This window comes from Acomys russatus, chromosome 31 (genome assembly GCF_903995435.1).
Source record: "Acomys russatus chromosome 31, mAcoRus1.1, whole genome shotgun sequence".
NCBI classification, from domain to species: Eukaryota; Metazoa; Chordata; class Mammalia; order Rodentia; family Muridae; genus Acomys; species Acomys russatus.
The window spans coordinates 39,690,547-39,706,987 of record NC_067167.1 but is presented as its reverse complement, the minus strand read 5'-3'; the positions used below and the strand labels follow the sequence as shown (position 1 = coordinate 39,706,987).

The window sequence follows — 16,441 nt, the reverse complement described above, 5'->3', positions numbered from 1 at the left end:
GATGCCCACCTACTCAGCCATCTCAATGTCCGTGTGGTGGCCAATGGGATGACACAAGTCACAGTCTATTTGCCCTCATGCCCAAGGACATTCTGTGATTCACTTGGTCCTCTCTTTCTAGTAGTAACAGTGTTTTGTTCTCTTTCTACTTCCCACCCTTTCCCTGTTTTATCACTTTGCGCTTTTATTTTTTATTTTCTTCTCTATTGATTTTTTTTCTCTTTTTACAGCTTTTTTGACCTTGTTGATGTGTAGTATCTCTGTACCCACCATTCTTGTTTCTGTTAGTAGAGTTGTATATGTCTTGGTCAACATTTGTGTTTCACGTCTACAGATGGCTCACTGCTCTCTGTTACTGAAACTGATGCTTCTCCGTTGCTCACAGAGCTGGTGATCCGGGTGGCAATTCAAGGACACTCTGTGGCTGCTCTGCAGCTGGGCCGCATCCCCAGGCCAGGTAAGAGTCGGGATATGTTGCTGTACACACAGCTCAGTCCCACTCAAACCTTAGCAAATGTTTTCACGAAAAAAGGGTGGAATAAAATAACATGAAGCCAACACCCAGTGACAAGTGAGGGCTAAGAGGAGATCCCAAAGACCCATGGCTGACATTCATCCCTACAGAGAGAAACAGCAAAGACTCTGAACACTGTTCCTACAACAAACTGCAGCATAATTCACCCCCACCCCTTGTCCACTGCTGACCTGTCTAAAGGAGCAACTGCAGAGAGCACACCGCATACACTTGGTTGTCAACAACACATCTGCCCAATCTGTTCGAACCATCATGCTTTTCTGAAACCTAAAGCAATGCAGGGCCCTCAGGCTCTAATACATTTCAGACAGTACCCAGCCATCCTAATCACATCAAAGAATAGAAAAAGTATACTGTAAAAACCAGTTGGAAATCGACATCCCTACACTGTCGAGAGAAGGTTGTTCCCTAAAAGGTTTGCACATGAAAGTAGTGGAGAGATGTACTGCAACAAGTAAGCAGACACGACAGCTCCGGGAGAAAAGCATGACACGCAGGTAACATGACTGCTTCAGTCAGTGTCCTATTTCTGTGAAGAGACACCATGACCATGGCCACTCATAAAGGAAAGCATTTAACTGGGGTTTGCTTACAAGTTCAGAGCTGACTCCGTTGTCATCACGGGGGAGAGCATGAGACATGTGCTGGAGAAGTAGCTGAGAGTTCTGTGTCAGCATCTGCAGGCAGCTGGAAGAAGGAACACTGGGCCTGGCTTGAGTTTTGGAAACCTCAAAGCCCAGCCCCAGTGACACACTTCTTCCAACAAGGCCACAGCTACTCCATCAAGGCCACAGCTACTCCAACAAGGCCACAGCTACTCCAACAAGGCCACAGATACTCCATCAAGGCCACACCTACTCCATCAAAGCCACACCTCCTAATCCTTCTCAATAGTGTCACTCCATGATGATCAAGCATTCAAATAAATAAGCCTTTGGGGGACATTCTTATTCAAACCAGTACAATGATTCCACTAAAACTTCCTAATTCACTAGGAACAAACTCCAAAGACACTGAAGTACTTGATAAGGAATTTAAAAGAATGATTTTTAAAAGGGTTGATGTATTCCTACAGAATACAGAAAAGCAAGAGTCTCTGAATAAATTAAGGAAGATTGAGACAGGACATGAATTTAAAAAAAAAAAAAAAAAAAAAAAAAAAAAACCTCAAAAGAATACAAAAGCTGTTAGAAGATTTACAAAACTAGAAACCTTTAAGACACAAAGCCCAGGAGTCAAATAGCTCAGGTGAAAGTCTAACAATAGTCAAATTAAGTGCAACACAGAACTTTATAGCACAAAACCAAGATTGATTGAGCTCTCAGAAAGCAGTAAAGACTCCACCCAGCAAGGGATCTGGGCAGGTCCTGGGACGTGCAGTCCTACTCTGGGTGGAGTGCTGAGAGTGGAATGGAAGTGTGGGGGTGATGGGAGGACCCAGGGGTGTAAGAGCCCCACAGGGAGGCCATCAGGGCAGTGGATCTGGACCCAAGGAGGCCTACACAGACTGGTGCACCAACCAAGGACAATGCATGCAGAGAACCTACAACCCCTGTTCAGATACAGCTCATCCCCCAAGGCTGTTGGGTGAGTGAGGATTCCCTCTGGCATGAACTCTGGTGCCTCTCCCGGGCCCCGTTTGGTGGTGAGGCCCTGTGCACACACAGAGGAAAAGGATATAGGCTACCCAGATGAGACCTGGTAGGCTGTGTTCCCATGGTGGAGGAGAAGGGCCTCCAACACCATCAGAGGTCTAGGAGAGGGGAACACGGCAGAAGAGGGAGGGAGAGTGCGAATAATTAACAACAACAACAATAATAATGATCATGATAATAATAATAATAAAGAAAGTAGTAAAAATAATGAACAAAACCACGCAAAACCTCTGCAACACAATTAAATCAAATGTCTGTGTTTATATTGTAGAAGAAGGCCTTGGAAAGAAAATATCCACAGTAGAGTAATCCTAGGTTACTCTATTGAGAAAAGTTATTGAAGAATAAATAACTTACGTTAAACCCAAGGAATGCATGATCAAGAAGTCAGAATTGCAAACAATATTTAAAAGACACCTACACAAAATCTGAAGAACACAAAACTATATGGCACAGGAAAAAATAAATTCCAATAAAAGAGTGTAAGAATAAATGAGAAACAGGGAAAAAAATTAGTAAGACTACAAAAATGTCAGGAATTAGTATACACCTTTACACTATAGCCAGGGATGTAAATGATTTTAATGTGCTAATTAAAAGATATTGGTTGCCTAATCAGGTAAAAATAAGATTCAATTGTTTGCTACCTGCAGGAAATACACTTCAAAGGCATTTATGTGTGTGTAAGGAGAAATCGAGCATGAAAGGAACGGAATGACGCTCTAAGCGGAGTCTGGAAGCGAGTGTGGGTCTGGGAGCGAGCGTGGGGAGCTATAGACAGATCTGACATGAAGCGAGCGTAGGGAGCCGTAGACAGATCTGACAGAGCAGACACCATTCCAAAATTAGAAGAAAAAAGAAAGGTCACCACATATTGGTACAGGGCAAGTTAAGAAGCTCCAGTGATTGGAAGTGCAAGGACACACTACTGAATACTGATGCACTAATGTTATAAAGCAAGCATTAGTGAACATGAGTGATGGGCTCTAGCAGTCAATGCAAATGCTGAGTCCAGCCTACACTCTCAAACTTCAAATGCAAAAATCAACAAAGGAGTTTGAGTTTGAATTAAACAGATATATACTGAATAGATAGATAGATAGATAGATAGACAGATAGAATGGTCTGCCCAATAACCGCAAAATACAAAATTTTTCCTAGCACCTCATGTAACTTTCCCCAAAACAGGTCATATTGTTAAGGCATACAGAAAATCTTAATGAATCCAAAATACTGAAATTAATTTCTTGCAACTTGCTAGATCTTAATTGACTGAAACAATAACTTAGCAGCAAGATAGACAGCAAGAGCAACATGAGCACATGGAGAACGAACAGCACACTTAGGAGGAGCTGATAAATAATGAAGAAATTAGGAGGGAGTTTAAAAAGTCTTAAAATCAAATGAAATGGAAAAAGAACACGTTAGACTTTATATGCACAGAAAGTACAATTCTATGAGGAAAATTTATGGCCATGAGTAGCTAGCTACAAACAAACAAACAAGAAAGAGTTCTCAAATAAATTACCTAATGATACATTTCAATGTCTTAAAAAACAATAAATCAAATCAAACCCAAAACTAGTAGAAGAAAATAAGTAATAAAAATACAAGAAGTCAATGGAATGGAGACTAAAGAAATAATATAAAAGATCAACGAAACAAAGAGTTGATTCTTTGAAAATTTTAATAAAATTGAGAAGCCCTTATCCCTTAGAGACGGAGGGAACCCAACTTAGCAGGATCAGAGACAGAAAACGAGCTATCCCAACAGGTGCCACCACAATTTAGAGGACCATAAGTGATTATTTTTAAAACATACACACCAATAAGTGTGATAATCTAGAAGTGGGATACATGTCTAGTTGAGTATGGCGTGCCAAAACTGAACCATCACAAGCAACTTAAACAGATGCATAACGAGCAATGAGATCAGAACAGTAGACTTCCCCAGCTAGGAAAAGGTGAAGAACAGAAAACTCACTGTGGACATTCATGAAATGTTTAAAAATAACTAAGACCAGCGCTCCTCAGACTATTCCATAAAATGTCAAGGGAAGAAATGCTTCCATGCTCATTCTATGAAGCCAGTGTCACCTTGATACCAAAAGCAGAAAAGAACGAACAAAAATCGTACACAAATGCCCTTGTAGAACACAGGTGTAAAAATCCTCAAGAAAACATTTGCAAAGAGAATCCAACAATATATTAAAAAGATAATTCTCATAAGCCACGTGTAACTGTGCCTCTTCCCAAGCATCTGGCTATTATTTGTTGGGTTTTGCTTTCTTTTTTTTTTATTTAATTTTTAATTTTATATGCATTGGTGTGAGGGTGTCAGATCTTGGAGTTACAGACAGTTGTAAGCTGCCATGTGGGTGCTGGGAATTGAACCTGGGACCTTTGGAAGAGCAGACAGAGCTCTTAACCACTAAGCCAACTCTCCCGCCCCGGTTTTGCTTTCTTTATGATGATAATTATACTGACTTATTGACTGAAGTGAAATAGAATGTCTGTCTGTCTGTCTGTCTGTCTGTCTGTCTCTCTTTCTCTCTCTCTCTCTCTCTCTTTTAAAGTTTTTAAAGACAGGGTTTTTCTGTGTAGCCTTGACTATGCTGGACTCACTTTGTAGACCAGGCTGGCCTCGAACTCACAGTGATCCACCTGTCTCTGCCTCCCAAGTGCTGGGATTAAAGGCATGCACCACCATTGCCAGGTGTAAAATAGAATCTTAATGTAATTTGTATTTGTAGTTTCTATATGGCTAAAAGTGTGTGTTCTTATTGAGCATTTATATGCCTTACTTTGAAAAGTGTTCAGTTCATTTTGGTCAGATAATGTGTTCTTTTGGTGAATTTTTTCTTTTCAGTTTTTCATATTGTACATATTACCCCTTCAGGTGAATAACTAGAACAGATTTTTTTTTTCTGTTCTGTAGACTGCTTCTTCACTCTGTTCTTTCCTTTGCTATACAAAAGTCTTTTAATTTGATACAATTTGATTTGTTGTTCCTTTCTCTTATTTTGTGAGCTATTACAGAACTATGCAGAAAGTCATTGCCTATGCTTCTACCTTGAAGTGTTTTCACTATGCTTTCCTTTATAGTTTGAAGTCTCAGGTAGCCTAACTACTATGCAAATCAGTATGGAAGCTCTTCAGAAAACTAGAAATAAACTACTATATGATCCTGCTATCCCACCTGAGTAAATGACTGTAGAAATAAAAGGCAGCTAAAATAGAGATCCTGGCACAGGTGAGTGGGTTAAGGAACTGTGGTATTTAGCCATCAAGAAGAATGAAACTATGTTATTTGCAATAAAATGGACAGAACTAGACATGATCTTATTAAGTAAAATAAGTCCTACTCAGAAAGACAGGTATTGAATGCTTTCTCTCATTTGAAAGATGAGAGAGCAGAAGTGGGCTAAGAGGAAAAAGGATATCACATTGAAATTATTTTGAATAGTTAATAAACACTCATAAGAATTTTAAGTGCCAAAATTGGATAATGCTGTTTGTAAATAAAACCCCAGACTAGTTGAGGAAATAGAGAATTTGGCTTCACGGGTACAGGGAAGTACACTATCTGGGTTGTACACCAGTAAACACCGTAAATGAAAAGTGTGCACAGGAGCATCCTAAGGCTGCACAAAGGCATTGGGTGGGAAATTCATTCATGCTTTCACTCACTCTTCTTTTTGTATTATTGATTTTTTTTTTTTACTGTAGATGAAGTACCGTTTTTGGTATAGTGGATACAGTGATGGAAAAGATACAATAGCAGTCAGAAGTTTGGATTGGAGTAGAAGCTTAGAAGCAAAGGTTGAAATGACAATAATTTTGAGGTGAAGTTGGCCAGCTTTGTGACAGGTGTGGGCAGTGAGGATGGCTCAGATTTCTACTCACTGATCATCACAGGGCAATGTGGCCAAGGAGTGCAGGAAAAGTTGGGTAGGAAAGATCGTCACTTCCATTGTAGACTTAAGTACTAGGCTCAAAGGAGCCACACAAAGCAGAATCCTAGGCCACAGTCAGAAAAGAGAGACATGCAGGACAGAACATAAGGGAATTGGGGAGCAGCTGTGGCAGGGAGGCGTGTGCAGCCCCATGTAGCAGCAGTGGGGAGCGGCTGTGGCAGGGAGGCGTGTGCAGCCCTGTGTAGCAGCAGTGGGGAGCGGCTGTGGCAGGGAGGCATGTGCAGCCCCGTGTAGCAGAGCAATGTAATGCAGACCGAGAAGACAAAAAGAGGAACCAGAACTGGTTTGTGGGAGGGGTGTGTGTTTAGAGGGCCATCAAAACCACGAGTGTAAACAAAGGCAAATACTACTACACATGAGTGCATTAAAAAAGTACATTCAATCTTATAAAATGGAGTAAGAGATTGTTTCCTGCTGAGGAGGCCTACGAGGGGCTCACTGACATCCAACGTTCAAACCTAGTCACTTAAGAGCAGAGTTGCTGTTGGGGAGCCTCAAGTGGCTGTTGTGCTTAGAGGAAGCATCACAAGCAAACACATACAGATAAGAGGAAGGGGCAGCAACGGAAAGTGCTGCCTACAGGCTGTTAGGATGGCCACACAAGATCTCTCTTTCAAACATTCTCAGTTTATCCACACAAACATTCCTCATATCATGCTAACACAAAAGCTAAACAGACATTTCACCCAGCAAAGAACTGCTGTTTGGGCAGAAATAGTGCTGCAAGGTTCCATGGCAAATCTTCTCCAGTGGTGGTGTTTTGGAAGTTTGTAGGCTAGAACCATGTCCACCAGGAAGTCCTTCAGCTGTGGCAGGTGGGGAGGAGGGCGCTGATGGAGGGCCAGGAAGTCCTTGAGGGCACAGGCCAGCAGCTAGTGGTGACAAGCAGGTACACATGGGCCCAGTGACAAGTGCTGGGGGGGGCGGGGGGGGACTTAGCAATCGTTGAAGGCCAGGGCCTCACACAGTCCCAAGTCCTCTTGTTGAGTATCAGCAGAGACAATTGAAGCCTTATCTCTGGAGATAGCAGTGCAATCCTAGAGACCATTCCCGAAGTTGCAAATTCTGTGTCATTTCATTGGGCTTTGCACTGTCAGGGCCCACAGCTTGGGGCTGGTTCACTAGCAGACCAATAGCAGCTTGGGGCCAGTCCATCAAGCGTATCAAGGCTTAACTCTGGTCACAGCTGCCTATTGGCAAGCTAAGGACTCTACTCCAAGACACATAAAAAGGCTTAGATGGTTTCAGCTCTATGTTTCTAACAGTAGCTTACCCAACTGCTGGAGGTGCCAGCCTCCTTCACTGACCATTTATTTTTGAAGAAAGATTGGTATCATTTTACCATTGGTAACTTTTTTTTCTTGCATTCAAGGTGCTCCTATTTCTCTGTGAACTTTCTGTTATTACAGATCTGAGCAGTTAAATGGTCATTTCTCTCTGCCCATTCTCATGTGAACTACAGTTTCAGTGGTTCTTCCCATGTGTCAGCTAGTAACTGTCAACTACACTATAGCCCATTGCCTGCCCAGACTGCATAAATTGTTCACACAAAGGAAACATAACAACAGCCAAGATATTATGGCATATTGTTTCCAACATGTGTGATACAGCAAACAAAGTCCGTGTCACCTGGCCTAGGGCCAGTCTGAACAGAAGAATCAATAGACAAAGTATTGAGGAAAGTCATGCTTGGCCTAGGGCCAGTCTGAACAGAAGAATCAATAGACAAAGTATTGAGGAAAGTCATGCTTGTATAGAGTTCTACACAGTAAACAACTTTACCATTTTTGGTCAATTCAGAATCTTTGAAATGAAAGAGAAAGTGTCACCGATGTTTTGGAAAAGGTTTTCAAAGTTGTCTAAGGAAATGGATATGTAACATAAGTTCCGATGAGCTACCGTCACAGACTTTGGCCACTGTGGTGAGGGGAGCTTTTGTCATGTTGATCACAGTGACCCTGCAAACATGGTCACCTGCCTCCACCGGGCTCCAGAGACAGTGGCTAAGGAAACTCTCATAGCTTCTGACTCGGGGGATTTTGTTGGAGGAGGGGAGCCTAAATTAAAAGTGACCATTTCGATGACTCATAAATAGATAATTTAGTGGTGTCCAGTACAAATTACAATGTGCTGCACAACCCGAACCACTATCTGTTCCCAGGTGCTTTTTATATTGTTTCATACTGAAACTCTGTCCCCAGTAACTACTACCTCCTCACTCCTCCCTGCCCTGGGTTATATGTGGTTATATATATATATATATATATATATATATATATATATATATATATATATACCTATGTACATCCTATCATATAAATGGAGTCATAAAGGATTCTTCCTTCTTTTTGTGGCTTACTTCATTTACCCAAATGTCCTTTTGGCTCCTCTACAGTATAGGATACATCACAACTTCTCTCTAAGTCTGAATGATATTCCACTGTACACAGGTGCACCGTTTGGTTAAATGCATTCATCTGCTGATGCACACTTAGGTTGTAGCCAGGCTCTGAGCACTGTGAAAATGGCAGACAAGTGTATGTTTCACTGCCTGCTTCTGTGCCTTTGCAGGTTACAGAGCGGAATTACATCGTCATATTTGATGTGTAATATTTTGAAAAACTGCCAAACCGTTATCTGTTCCAGCAAACACCACTCTACATGTCTACCAGTAGTGTGTAAGGTTTCTGGTATCTTCACATCCTTATCAACATCTGTTATTTCCTGTTGTGTAGATAGACATTAATATATCTGATAACCAACCCCCCTGTGGAGGAAGTGACACCTCACTGCGGTTGTCATTTGCATCATCCTAACTGCAAGTGACATTCAGCGCCTTCTCAAGTGCATGGTGATACCTGATTGCAATGTCCGCTTAGTCCTTGGCCTTTTTTGTTGTAATTGTCCATAGGCTTGCTTGCTTCTTTCACGACTCTAGCTATTTGCCCCAGCCTGGCCTCACTCCCACAATCCTCCTGCCTTAGCTTTCCAAGTGTTAGGCTCATAGATATGCCATACCAAGCCCATTCCTTTGTTTCCCCCTCCCAACCCCCCCCCCTTTTTTTTTCTTTTCTTTCTTTCTTTTCTTTTTTCTTTTTTTTTTTTTTTTTGGTTTTTTTTGGGGGGGGGTTGGTTTTTCAAGACAGGATTTCTCTATGTAGCCTTGGCTGTTCTGGACTCACTTTGTAGATCAGGCTGGCCTTGAACTCACAGCGATCTGCCTGCTTCTGTCCCTCAAGTGCTGGGATTAAAACTGTGTGCCACCATGCCCGGCTTCCTTTCCCTATTTTTTAATTGAGCTATTTGTCTTAGGAAAACATAGTAAAGTATTTGTTTATTTTTGAAACAAGAGATAGTGTCTTGCTATATAGCCCAGGCTGGCCTCAAACTCATGACCCTCCCATCTCAGTCTTCCCAGTATTGGGACTGTAAGCATGTAGTACCACACCTGCCTGTTAAAAGCTATGACCTTGAATATTTCATCATCCCATTTTCTAAAAGCAATAACCAGAATTACTAATTAATCACTTTTTTCAATTGAAAAATTCACCTTAAAGCTAGATGAATTGTTCATATCAATTTTATTCTAAGAATTGTGAATATTAGTAATTCCTGGATTATATTGATTTATATATTTTGTAAGATTTGCTTTAGTACCACTTAACAAAATTCTTATCCTTGTAACTAAGATCAATTTTAATGTAAGTTTTATCAGTTAAAAAATATATTTGGTCCTGCTAACATAAAATTTATTTCACTGTGTCTTATAAACTTTTTATATTAAGTTATTTCCCTAGAAATGAAATTATTTTGAGATTTTTTTAAATATGTATTTCATTTTTATCCATCAACTTGAGTGGTTTTAATTTTTTGAGCTAAGAGTAAGATGCTGGAATGGACATAAGTGGGCTATTCAGAAACTCTTACAGGTCTCTAACCTGAACAATGCTGGAATGGACATAAGTGGGCTATTCAGAAACTCTTACAGGTCTCTAACCTGAATAATGCCAGCAGATACTGAAGAACTACGTGACTGTTAACGATTTTAACTTGAAAGGAGAATGGCTTTTAGAAGGTCAGACCTTTATCTGTACATGTGTGCTATGTAAATTTGCATAATGAAACCTAAAAAAATCTGAAGACACCACCATCTCTCTTTCAGGCTATTTGAAGCTACTAGAATAATTTTCCTTGCCACAAATTTCCATTTTGAAACCACTGTCTATATTGCTAAAGCCACAGAGATTTTTAAAAACATATATAAAAGTCATATATGAATGCCAGTTTGCAGAAAAACAAAACAATAACTACCCCGGTGGCTTTCCATCACAGTTAAGAATAAAACCCCGATCCTTCCCCAGGTGCCGAAGGGCCTTCAGTGGCCTCATCTTGTCCCCACTTCCTGCTTCTGGACCACTCAGCCCTCCCTACTTGGAGTTCCTTATGCACTAGGTATCTGCACTGGTTCTCTCATTCCAGAACATTCTCTTCCTAACCTTCAGTCCTTGTCTAACTCACTTCCTCATTTCACAGAGGTCTGAGGTAACATGTCACAGTTTCAAGGAAGGCTTCTTTGGCCTATGTGCACTGCTTTCTCTCAGTCATGGTACCAGCCATGGCTCAAATGAGCATCTTCCACAGGCCCAAGTGTGAAGGGCTCGGTTTTCAGCCCGTGATGGTATTGAAAGGAGGCAGACCACTTAGGAGGTCATTTGGAAACATGTCCCAGAAGGCCTGTTGGTCTTGGTCCTTTTTCCGTTTCTAACCAGAATGGGTAGATCAGCTTCACACTGTGCATGCTCCTTTGCCACAGGCCAAACAACCACGGGATGAAAACACCGAAACTGTAAGCCAGAATAATTCTGTACTGTTTTATTTTCATCATGGGTATGTGCTAATGACAGAAAGCCGACTAATAAAGCCCCTAGCAACACCCCATGCTAAGTTACGTGGCTATACATTTACTTACTTACACATGCCTCCATTAATATGTGACTCCATCGAGGCAGGGTCCACTCTCTGATTTACTTTAGAACCCTAGTAGAATGTCCAATAATGTGTGGCTATTTGTGAATAAACAACTGAATAGAAAATCTGGGGATTGAAAAGGTGTTTTAAGGTATTTTCTTCCCTCTCTTGCTGTTATAATTGTGCTATAATTTAATAATAAAATCTGTCTTTAGTTACTTCCACACTGCTGTGGCAGAAAAAAAAAATTCAAAAGAGGAAAAATTATGTGTTAGCCTTGGTTATCAACTTGATGTACCTGGGAGGAAGGACCCTCAGCTGAGAAATTGTCTCCATCAGATTGGCCAGTGGGGATGGATATATATTAGTGTTTTCTTGATTGCTAATTGATGGAGAAGGGCCCAGCCTACTACGGACAATACTGTCCCTATGCAGGAGGTACTGGGCTCTATAAGAAAGGTATAGCTGAGCACGAGCCTTGGATGCCACTCCTGTGATTTCTGCTTGTGGCCTTGAGTTCCTGTGCTGGCTTTCTTTGGCTGGACCATAATCTATAAGCCAAATAAAAGCTTTCTTCCTCAAGTTGCTTTTGGTCATGGTATTTTATTACAGCAATATAAAAGTCAAACTAGAATCAGTTTACTTTGGCCAATAGTTTCTAATTATTTCAGTTTTCCATGGCAGGGAAGCCACAGCAGAGCTTCTTCGTTCATTAGCATTAGGAGCTTTTGGCATCATATATGGTATACTAGGAACTTTAGAGTGAGGCAGCAAATATGGCCAGGAATAACCATTAAAGTAGGCCCTACTCCCAAAGGCTTTAGAGCCTCCCAGATACCACCATCAGCTGAGGAATAAGCACTCACAACATGAGCCTGTAGGGTGCATTTCAGATTCAAACCATAGCACTCTGTGCCCTTGGCCATCAATGGCCATCAAAGAAGTGCCCAGGCCCTAAAGCCATGGCTGCAGGAGGTCTGTGTGCTCGGGAGGCTGAGCTTCATAAAGCACTTCCCTAGGTGGCCATGTATAATAAACATGTTCCCAAGGAAACGCGCTTCAAATGACTTCTCAATTTTAAACCCTGGGACCGGGCAATGTGGGGCTTGGCTGATGCTTGAGATGACCTTTGCTACTTTTCTAATGCAAAGCACCTGGGTTCTCCATGATGCTGTTACTCCCAGACTTCACCATTATCAAGTCTTTCCTTTTCTTTTTTTTTCCCTCCTGATTTTCATCATAATCCTGGCTAAAAGCAGCCAATTTTAACCATGTTATAGTTTGATATCAATGCTGCTTTTGAAATTTCATCTGCCAACTTTATTAGCCAATTACACTTAAATCTAGCCTCACCCAGAACATCAGACTATGGACAAAATGCAGAGAAATGCTTTTATAGAATGCAACACGGCTGACTTTTAGTCCATTTCACAATCGGATCCTTCTTCCCATCTGAAACTTCACAAGCCTGGACGTTACTGCTGCATCCTGGTCTTCTAGTTCCCAAGAGAACTGCTCACTAGGCTCTAATCACTTCAGTCTAGTGTATCCCTAGCTTGCATCTCTGGACTCTTTGCAATTCACCCTGAAAACCTGTTCCAAAGCCCTGAGAAATACAATACCTGTAGCTCACATCCCAATCTCCCTTCTCTTGTGCCAGGTTTCTGTGGTTTTATATAATATATACAAATAAATTATATATATTATAAATTACATATATATTATAAATTATATATATATATAATTTATTTGTATGTATAGTTATATTTATTTATTAAAATAATTGACATAAGCAAATTAAAAGCAGGTTAGGATTTATTTTGCCCCATAGTTTTCAAATCTGTTCACTTACCTCCATGTTTCTGAGCACAGAACATTTCATGGCTTCACAAAGAAAGACATCATGGCTGTGGAAGTATGTGGCACAAACATGTTGTTCACCTCATGTAGGCTGGGAGGCAGAGAAATGAGGAGGAGACTGGAGAGAAAGCATACCCTTTAAAGGTCGGCACTTAATGACCTATTTCCGCCAGCCTGGCCCCGCCCTGCTAGCCTGGCCCCGCCCTGCTAGCCTGGCCCCGCCCTGCTAGCCTGGCCCCGCCCCTGCTAGCCTGGCCCCGCGCCTTAAAAGTTCTATAGCCTTCCCAAAAAGTGCCGCCTGCTGGGGAACAACAACTCAAACCATGAGCTTCTTGGGGAGCATCTCAGATTCAGATTATACTACTTTCTGTACTAGTTCTGTAGCACTTCTGGGACAAAGGACCAAGACCTGGCACTTAATCCAAAAGAAATTTATTCTTTCATAGTTTGGGTGGCATGAAGTCCAGTATTAGCCTGTGACCATGGCTGGTTGCCTCTGACAGCTCTGAAGGGAAAGCCCCGTTCCTTTAGGCCTTCTATATTCTGGCGATGCCTAGTAATGTTATTGACTTTGGGACCCATCCTGATCCACTATGGTTTGATCTTAGTTTAATTAACCTCATGTGCAGCAAGGCTATTTGCAAATAATGTCACATTTTAATAAACTGAGGGTACAGCATGTATGCTGTGGAATAGAGCAGCCGATGTAATTGAATTCACAACAATTGCCTTAAGCATTGACCTATGTATGGGACTAGAGAGATAGCTCAGAAGTTAAGGGAATTGGCTTCTCCTTTGAATCCAGGTTGATTCCCAGGACCCACAGAGTGGCTCACATCTTATTTGTAACTCTAGTTCCAGGGGACCTAAAATCCCCTTGTGGCTTCTGCAGCCTTCTAGCACACAAGTGGTGCTCAGACATACATGCAGCCGAACTCTAATACATAAAAATAAAATTTAATTTTGAGAGAATTTATATTATTTCATGATTTGAAATACTTAAAGCCGATATCTTATAGTAAGATAAGCCACTGAAATCAAGAGCCTAAGACATTTAACAAGTGATTTCTCTAAATGTTACTGTTTATTAAGATGCGTGTGTGTGTGTGTGTGTGTGTGTGTGTGTGTGTGTGTGTGTCCCCGCATGTATTCTGGCCAGAAAAAAGTGTCAGCTTTCTGAGAGCAGTCATTACAGATGGTTGTGAGCTACTCAATGTGGGTGCTGGGAACTAAATTCGGGTCCTCTGGATGAGGTACTTTTAACTGCTATTCTTTGAGAATTTCATATATGTCTACGATGTAATTTAATCACATCAACCCCCCTCCCCGCACCGTGTAAGTGTTGCAGCTCTGTTCAGAGAGGAATCCTGGCAACCAGGAGCCAAGGAATACCAGGAAGTCACACTATACAACAAACCTCACACACGAGACTATTGAAAGGGGAAACCCCAGAAGGGTGGCTGCCTCTGCTTGGGAGAGAAGGCATCAAAGAAGAACTGAGTAGAAGACCAAGTTATATAGGTTGGTTGGTTGGTTGGTTTTTTCTTTGGGGCGAGGATGGAGCCTTCCAGTGTGAGGATTGGTGGGTTTCTGTGGCAAGCACAAGGACTGGCGGGACTCTGCTTCTTGTCCCTGGTCTTGGAATCAAGTCAGGATCCCGGTGTTTTTCCTTTGGCTCTTTATACAGTGTCCCCTCTCCAATTTCTCCCAGCTCCCCCATGTCTTCTCTCCAACTTTCTATCCCTGCGCCACCTCCCCCCTCGTCGCCCCCCAGCCGCTCTTTTTTCTTTCTTTCTCTCTCTCTTTACAAACTTCTGAGACCAGTTAGTACATGAATATAGGGCCAGGCAGCAGGGCATGGGTCATGTTTGAGCGGAGAAGCCACGCCTCTTAAGAAAAAAAAAAACATACTCTGCTTTCTCAAGCAGCCATTAACTACCAATAACTCTCAGCTGGCGAGGGGGAGGTTGCGAGCCCCTCCCCCACCCATGCTGGAATGTTGATTGGCTGGATCTTGTGTTGTTCTTAGACAACCTCAGATCCTCTGTCATGAGCAGGAGGACGCTTTTACAACCCGACTCAGAGAAATAGTTCTAGAAGGACCGCCATAAAGTCTGCTCTGACCGAGAACAGAAGTGAGTATCATTAGTTATGTTTCCCAGGGCTGCTAGAACAAATGGCTAGGAACTGGGCGCCGAAACCAGCGGGAGTTTTTAATTCTTCATTGTTATGAAAACTATAAATCCGAAATTGAGTTATTGCTCCCTCTGCACGTTCCACACGAGGGTGTCTCCACAGGGGCCGATAGTGAGAGGGCGGTTATATCGGAAGTTGAGACTGACACTTGGCCATTCTGGACTGCTACAATTAGAACCACGAAGGGACGAGTATACTACCTGAAGTGACTGACTCAACTAAGAAGCTACACAGCTGAAGAGAAGAAGGAACGCAGGAGACGTTGGGGCTGTTCCTGGTGCTGAGTGTTCATAGACCCTGTGGGTAAACTGTAACAATCCCTGTAAGTAAGACTGCTCAGGAGGAAGGCTTGGTCAGCCCACAAGGCAAGGAACCACTAGCAGCTAAGACATTTCCTGAAGGCAAAGGGAACGTGAAATAGTCATGGCAGAGAGAGAGAAGTTATGAGCAGTACTCATAAGCAGTTGTAAGAATGTTTCCTGACGCAGATACAAGGACAGTGGTTGTGAGCGTTTTTGGCATAGATCTGCACATCTTAAACAATTACTTTCCATCTGTCTCCATCTCATTCTTCTAATACTGGTTAAAGCGAGGTGGACTTACACATCAGTATTTAAGTTTCAAAACAGTAGGAGTAGTACTATGGCTTACCAACTGGAGGAATGGATGCAACTCAAAGAAGAGTTTGTCATCTCTTTGGGAAAGGGAATGATCTGGCTTGGGTTGTGTGAGGGAAAGCTTCATGTTACAGGAAGAAGTATGACTCTGCTGGAAAATAAATGCGTAAGTAAGCATGAATATCAGGGTAACAAGCATAGGGCTGGAGTAATTTTGCATTGCCAGTCAATTTTGCTAATTAGGACTGCATTTCCCAGAACTTGCCCCGCCACCCCCAGCCCCAACCATCACCCAACATTTTATGGTTCTGGTTTCAGCTACCTGCAGCAGAAACTTGTAAGATTTTTGAAAAGTAGGTAAGTCATTATACATGGAAGGTCTATACAACATCCTAGGTACCATTGTAACTCTTGCAAGTGTCCTGATGCTGTCAACTTGCCTCATGGTAAGGAGTGGCAGCCAGGCCTGCAGTATCTCTAGCTCCTCTGAATCCAGGGCTTGCTCCTTGGCCAATGGCACCAGCGTCTTCTGCATCACCGGGGTGAAACACAGAGAGGAAAAGACATGGGTTCCAGTTTTTTTCTCCATAGGTCACAAGCTGTCCAAGCCTCTTACTTCTTTGCAGTTTGCTT

General features: G+C 42.1%; 1 long non-coding RNA gene across 1 annotated transcript; it reads right to left on the bottom strand.

The window, feature by feature from the left end:
- Nucleotides 1–7,900: 7,900 nt before the first annotated feature.
- Nucleotides 7,901–16,047, bottom strand: LOC127183703 (uncharacterized). The gene is made up of 3 exons (XR_007830050.1): nucleotides 15,843–16,047; nucleotides 12,988–13,113; nucleotides 7,901–8,026 (listed from the first exon to the last, which is right to left on the bottom strand). It is a non-coding gene; the product is annotated as an uncharacterized LOC127183703 (long non-coding RNA).
- Between the last annotated feature and the right edge of the window lie 394 nt (nucleotides 16,048–16,441).